Here is a 7,281-nt window from a genome sequence, read left to right as displayed (position 1 = left end):
AGAGTTGAAAGACGATAGATAGGAAAAGGGATCTTGAGGAAAAAGGGAGGACCAGTGTGGGGACAGAGCCAGGAGTGCAGTTTCCAGGCTGTCGGCCTCACGTGGAAAGGTGCTGGCTCAGTTAGTAAATGGCCATCAACCGTGATTGGATGGCCATCAGCTGGGGCTAGTTGTCCGTCAGCTGTAACCAGTGAGCCATTGGCCACTAATATAACTGCCGTGGCTACGCTAGCAGAAAAATGGGGGCTAGCAAGAAGCTAGCCCTCAGATGGTGGCTGAGCTAGCAAGAGCGGATTGCAGTTGGCACAGTGGATTGCAGCTAGCAAGTAGGGTTGGTTGGCAGAGAGAGGTGGAGGGCAGGTTCCGGATAGTGTGGATCCTGCTTCCTGTGCCTCCAGCTCAGCCGCCAGCAAGACTATAGTGATACGTCTCCCCTATCTATGGCTCTGTGGGTGTTCCTTTTTGGCCTCACCATGTCCTGCGTTCTTATGTGGGGAGCAGGACCAGAGACCCCGCCCGACACCCCGTGTGACAACCAGTATTAGATTGCATAGGTTATTAGTTCTTTCTAAATCCCAGAGTAATGTCACCTGATTTTTTTTTTTTTCTTACAAAAACAACCAACCAGCCAACAGAGTCATGGACCACTCCAGACTTACTGAGTTTTTCTAAGGGTGGGGCCCTGGAATACCTTTTTGTAATAGTTATCTTGTGTAATACGGATGGGAACCACTCTAGGAATTCTTGTAGGACTTTCCATTATTTTTAAAAATCAGATTTTTTCACACCAGTGATAATTGCTTGAGCACAGGGATTGTGTCTTCCTCACCTTAGTATGTCTAACATCTAACGTAATTCCTAGCACAGAGCACTCAATAAGCATTTGTAGAAGTATTATGGAATATATTTCTTGAAGGTAGTCATTAACTGTGCAGACTGTGGAGGAAGTTACTGTTGGTGACACAAATGTAAAACTATCAAATTAAGGCCATTATTCAGTGTGGTGGTGCCAAATAATGGTAAAACAAAACAAAACAACAAAAACCCTTTTTTGCCTTGGAAGGACCAAGTGTTAGGTAGAATAGCCTAGAGACATTTTCTTTTACAAAGGCTATTTTCAAAAGCTCCATGAAAAAAAAAAAAAAAAAAAAAAGCTCCATGGTAACAAGGACATCAAAGGTAATAACCACTAGGTTTTTGTTTTTTTTTGTTTTTCCCTATCTTCCAGGATTATTATTGGCAGTCTTGCGCCAGAGATAATAATTAAAGCCACACGTCCTTGGTTTTCTCATTAGCAAAATGGGGGCATGGTCACTTGCCAGCTGCCTGTGTTGAAGAGAGGTCAACACGACTAGACTCCATCTTTCTAACCTCAGAGGGCACTCAGGATAGCCATGAAGAGAGGTGGGCATCCTCCAGCCTGCCACAGAGTCCAGGCTGTTACATAAAATAAAGCCCTAGCTTCTGAACACTGGTGCCCATCCAGGCCACTCTGGCTTGGGTCTATGCAATCTCTATTTCATCAGAACAAATGCTATTTCCTTTTTAATTATTCCTATTCATAATATCTAATTATTTAAGGCACAAAATTCCTGAAAATCCCAATCATTAAGGCCATTTCTAGAAAAGGACCTGCCATATAGCTGTCAGCCATATTTGCAAGTGGTGGCCGGGAACTGGGGATGATGAGATGTGGTCAGAATCCCATCGCTTCTTTGGCAGGTGCAGTGGGACGTGCTCTTCTCTTGGAAAAGTACACATTAGTGAAGATTGAAGGGGTAGGGACCTGTTGTACATGAATTTTGAGAACAAAATCATAAATTCAGTTATGTAGCCTCTTGATTGGAATGAAGCAATGAAACTTAATATATGTAGAGGATTCTGCATTAGGCTATTGCATTTAATAATTGCAACAACAACAGCTATTATTATTATTATTATTATTATTACTTTGATTTTGAAGAGGAGGAAACTAACGCAAGGGGAATTTAAACAACTCAAGACCACACTGCTAGCAAAGTAGCCAGATTCCAAACCAGGTCCTCTGACTCTAGTAATCTCTTCACTATACCCTGTTGCCTTGTCCAGAGGCAAATTCTATGGAAGAATGAAATGATATTCATTTGCAGGAGAAATGAGAAATGGGCTTAGCTGCCTCAGTGTGTGAAGGAAACATGGGAGACTGCCTGTAGGCAGCAATGGAGTTTGATATTCTACCCACATCACTGGGGGCCCATTATTGTTCCAGCTGGACATATGCAATTTATCTTTGATGTGTATAAAAATTTGATATCATAGTATTTCTCTAAATTAAACAGTGTTTCTTAACCTTGGAATTCTCATGAACTCTGTGTACTGTCTGCCAAGGAAAATGTATATGTGCACACAGGACCCTCCTTTAAAATTACCCAGGCTCTCCCCCACCCTCCCACTCCACCTCTATGGTCAAGAACTCTTTCTCTAGATATTTGACTTTATAAATTGTTCTGAATTTCTGAGTCAGAGATGATCTGTATAGTTTAGGGGCTATTTCGCCTGTAGGACATCAATTTCTCTACACTCTAGTCTGCCCATAGCAACACTTACGATAAATCATTCATTGAAAAGTCATATGGATTTCCTGTCTACCCACCACCAAAATATCTGGCTATATGATGCTAACAATTTTCTGTTTTGCTTATTGCTGTATCCCTAAAGCCTAGAACAGTACTTGGCCCAATTACATGATATGATCTGTATGTTTATTTTTTGTATTTAATATGTTTCTGAAAATTGTTGTGTGTAAAAATGTTTAGAAATTAATCACATAAATGCAGTAGGAAAACTTGTTCTTAAAGGGAATTTAACTGTAATTTATCCATTATATTCATCATGGAAGATTTTTGGTATATAAACTTTACTAAGCCAAGGAAATTTCCTTCTAGTTCTAATTTTCTAGGAGTTATTTACAAAACAATTACAAACAGATGTTGGACTTTATCAAGTGTTTAGGCATTGATTGAGGTAATTTCATAATTTTTCTCCTACAATTTATTAATGCAGTGAATCACATTGTTAAAATTTTAAAGAATAAACCATCCTTTCATTCCTGGGATAAATCCTACTTTATTGTGATGTGTTATTATTATTATTATTATATCATCATCATATGTTATTTTTTAATACAACATTGAATTCAGCAAACTAATACTTTATTTAGGATTTTTGAATCTATGTTCATAAATTAAATGGGCCTATAATTTTCTTTTTTTGTATTGACCTTATCTAGTTTTGAAATCAAGAATTACATCAGTTTTTTATTTGAAATCTACCTTAGATTTTTTTTTTCCTTTTTTACTATATCTAAGAGACAACTTATTATTGGATCTTTTTAAAATTTAAATTCAATCCAGGAATCTGTGACTTTTAACTGGTAAGTTTAATCTTTTTATATTCATTATAGTTACTGTACTTTTAGAAATCATCCTGTTACTTTATTTCTATTTTCCAGTTTCTGTATTTTTTTTAATACCCCTTTCCTGTTTTCCATAGAAAGATGAGTTTTCTTCAGCTGGTTTGAAAAGTAAGCATTCTATTTCTGTTCTTATAGTAAGGACAAAAGTGGCAGATGCCCCTTACCTCAGTGCCCTACTTGCACTTATTTTCCCTTTTGATTTCTTAAATTTATCAATAGCTACATTTTCTCCTTTATAAAACAAAAACATTACTACATTTTAAATTCCCTTTGATCTCCTTTAGGGCCACACATTACACACCTGCGCAAATAAAATAAAACGTGAATGGTGTCCCCTGGACTTCTGCAATCATGTTGATATTTTCTATACATTTTGTTCTGAATTCTTACAAATGTATTTTCTCTTTTCTTCTAACTTTAAGAAAATAGTAAACTTTATCCAGGTATTTGACCACCTTTTGCTCCCATATATTTTGTAGCATCCTGTTGGATTGCCTATTTTATTTGAGTGCTTCCTCTAAGAGCAATTTTAATGTGAGGCCTTGTCTGCTTGAGGATACTTTTCTTATGTTACAATATTTGAATGACAGTTTGGCTGGATTTAAAATCGTAGGTTCAATGTTCTTTTCTTCAATGCATTAAAAATATTTCTGGGGCGGCCAGATGGCTAAGTTGGTTAGAGCATGAGCTCTCAACAACAAGGTTGGGGTTCAATTCCTGCATGGGATGGTGGGCTACGCCCCCTGCAACTAAGATTGAAAAGAGTGACTGGACTTGGAGTTGAGCTGTGTCCTCCACAACTAGTTTGAAGGACAACAACTTGACTTGGAGCTGATGGGCCCTGGAAAAACACACTGTTCCCCAACATTCCCCAATAAAAAATTAAAAAAAAAAAGTGTTTTTCCATGGGAGAAAAATATTTCTGTTTGCATCAAGTTTTGCTATTGAGAAGTATACTATCAATATGATTCTTGTTCTTCAACTATTAATATCCTCTTTTTTTCTCAGTAAGCTTTTAGAATTTCCTCTTTGTATAAGTTGTTTTTAAATTGTATTATAATACGTCCAGGTGTTAGTTTTTCCTTACCTCTGTTGTATGACTGTTCATGAGTACTTTTTTATTTGTTTGTTCACGAGTACTTTTAATCTTAGATAATTTATAATTAAAAAAAAAGTTTTTGGTATTTATCTTTATCATATCTTCAAGACAAGGAAAAGACAAAAATAACCACTATCACCATTACAGTTTATCGTAAGACTGGCCAAAACTCTAAGGAAAGAAATAGAGATATAAGGATTAGAAGGGAAAAGATAAAACTGCTATTATTTTCAGAAAAGATGCTCGTCTACCTAGAAGGACCATCATAATCAACAGACAAACTATTAGAACTAATAAGAGAGTTCAGCATGTTTACCAAAAATAAGAAACTCACAAATACTATTAGAATTTTTCTACACCAACAACCAACTGGAAAATGTAATAAAAAGTGAGATGCTATTCACAATGTCAAAAGAAACTAGAAAATAATTAAGAATTAACTTATCTAAGAATACACTGACTTCTGTGGAAAACAATTACAACTCTAATAATAAAGAACATAGAATATGATCTCAATAGTTGGAGAGCTTTTCCATGCTTAGATGTGCCAAATTACTCTTATAACGATTTCGACTCTCCTTAAATCAATCAATAAATTAAATGAAATTGGATTTTAAAAATTCCAGTCAGATTGTTTTTGAAGGACTTGAGAAACTTATTCTAAAATTTTAAGATGTACTGTAAGAAATAGTAATGAAACCGGTAAAGTGTTAGTACAGGAACAGACAATGAGATCAATGAAATAAAATACAGTTCAAAGGCAGGCCCATATATGTAACTTAATTATTTCTTTTAAAAAGAAGGAAACAATGAATAAAGTTAAGAGATGAAGAAAAAGAAAATGAGAGACGACAGATTAGGAGAAGAAATTTGTATTGAGTAAAACTGGTAGTAGCTAGAATTGTACATGTAGAATATACAAAAACTGCTAATCCACAAGAAAAACATACCAATGCCAGTAGAGAAACTGGCAAAGGAATGAACAGACATTTTAGGGAAGAGGAAATCCAGAAGGTTAAGAAGCATATGAGGAGACTCTCAAATTCATTAGTATTAGTAATATAAAATAAAATTACAATAAATTATCACTACATCTATTAGGTGGCAAAAATTAGAAAGCTGGATGATGCCAATTCTGGTGCTGAAGTGAAAATATGCGAAGAAGCTTCATTAACTGCTACCAGGGAGTCTGGAGAGCAATCTGTTTGTAATTAGTCAAATAGCCGCATATTCTTTGACTTAGGAATTCTATTTCTGGGATATAACCCCAAGGAAATTTTCACATGCCCCTGTGAAAGGATGCATATCAAAATGTTTACTGCTGCTTTGCTTTGTGGAAGGAGAGGTTAGAAACAATCTGGTTGAGGAAAATACAGTGTTTGCATTCCATGAAATACTTTCAAGCTATTAGAAGTGACAGTTGGAATGTATACATAGCAATGTGGATGAATCTTACAGCGTACTGCTGAGATATGAAACACTATGAGTTCCGTAATACTACACCACTTAAATGAATTAAAAATCCATGTGCGTAAAGCAATAGACATTTTGTAAGAACAGGTTACAAATGTCTACGAATAAAAGGATTGATATCAGAATTGAGAATTTTTTGCACGTTTTGCCCAGGGAACTTGTTGTTCATTCGATTCTTTAGGGAGAATGTACCCCTACTGACAAGAGGAACTGATTGTTTTGGCAACCTCGTGTTACTCTTCCCTGGGTCTAAGACTGACTTTCAAAGTATGACAAAAATGTTTAATTTTGATTTTTTTTAATTATGTTGCTGGGAATTATTTTAGATCTCAAAGAAGGCGTTCCAGTGTTCATCTGAAAAAGAAAAAAAAATCCTGGCAGTTTTTTGAATTAAAGCCCTGTTTTTTCTTTAAAAAAAAAAAAAAAAAGGATTGATATCAACCAGATAAAAATAGGTTGCTTTGATTGGAATGGGGGGTGTCTGATGGAGGTGGGGGGAAACAGGAAAAAGAATAGGCATGGAAGATGGGAAGGAAAGTGAGTGAATGAATGAATGAACAAAAGAATGAATGACTAAATAAATGAGAGAGAGACCTTTTGTGGACAAATGATGATAAAGTGCCATGGATAAAGAGGATGATCAAACCCAAATGGAAAGAGAAAAATAAGGCCTAGTATGGATGATAACACATAATGAACACTTAGTAAATATTTGTTGAGAGAAGGAAGAAATGAAGTCTGTGGTGAATACTTTTTGCAAAGCTGAGTTCTTTTTGCAATATGGATCAGTGCTCTTTACTGAATTATTTTAGGAGTTTTGATTTGGTATATTAATTTTTTAAAAAAATGTGAGCACACCTGTGTTTGGAGACATCTGGATGACAACAGGATTTTTTTCTTTTCCTCCACTTCTTGAGTTATTGCATAAACATGGACACCTTGTCCTCTTTTGAACTATGCCATGCAATTTGACTTTTGATTCTGAGTCACAGAAAACGTCTCCTCAGAAAATATTTGCTATTTTGATCAAGTCTTGGTTCCGAACTATCTGCCCATATGTGGTAATTAATATCTAGGGTCTTGCTGGAAGCACTGATCTGGAATCTGTTTCCTGTGCTTCAAAGTTGTCAGAGGTGGCTAGTCATGAGGGTGGACTTGTCTATTGACATTTTTTTTCCTCTACCACTATACAAGATTTGATTTGTCAGAGCATCTCTGGGTTTGTCCTCTTCCTCTCCTCTTTCCAGAGGACAAG

Source organism: Rhinolophus ferrumequinum, chromosome 11 (genome assembly GCF_004115265.2).
Source record: "Rhinolophus ferrumequinum isolate MPI-CBG mRhiFer1 chromosome 11, mRhiFer1_v1.p, whole genome shotgun sequence".
Lineage (NCBI taxonomy): Eukaryota > Metazoa > Chordata > Mammalia > Chiroptera > Rhinolophidae > Rhinolophus > Rhinolophus ferrumequinum.
Note: the sequence above shows the minus strand (reverse complement) of the source record.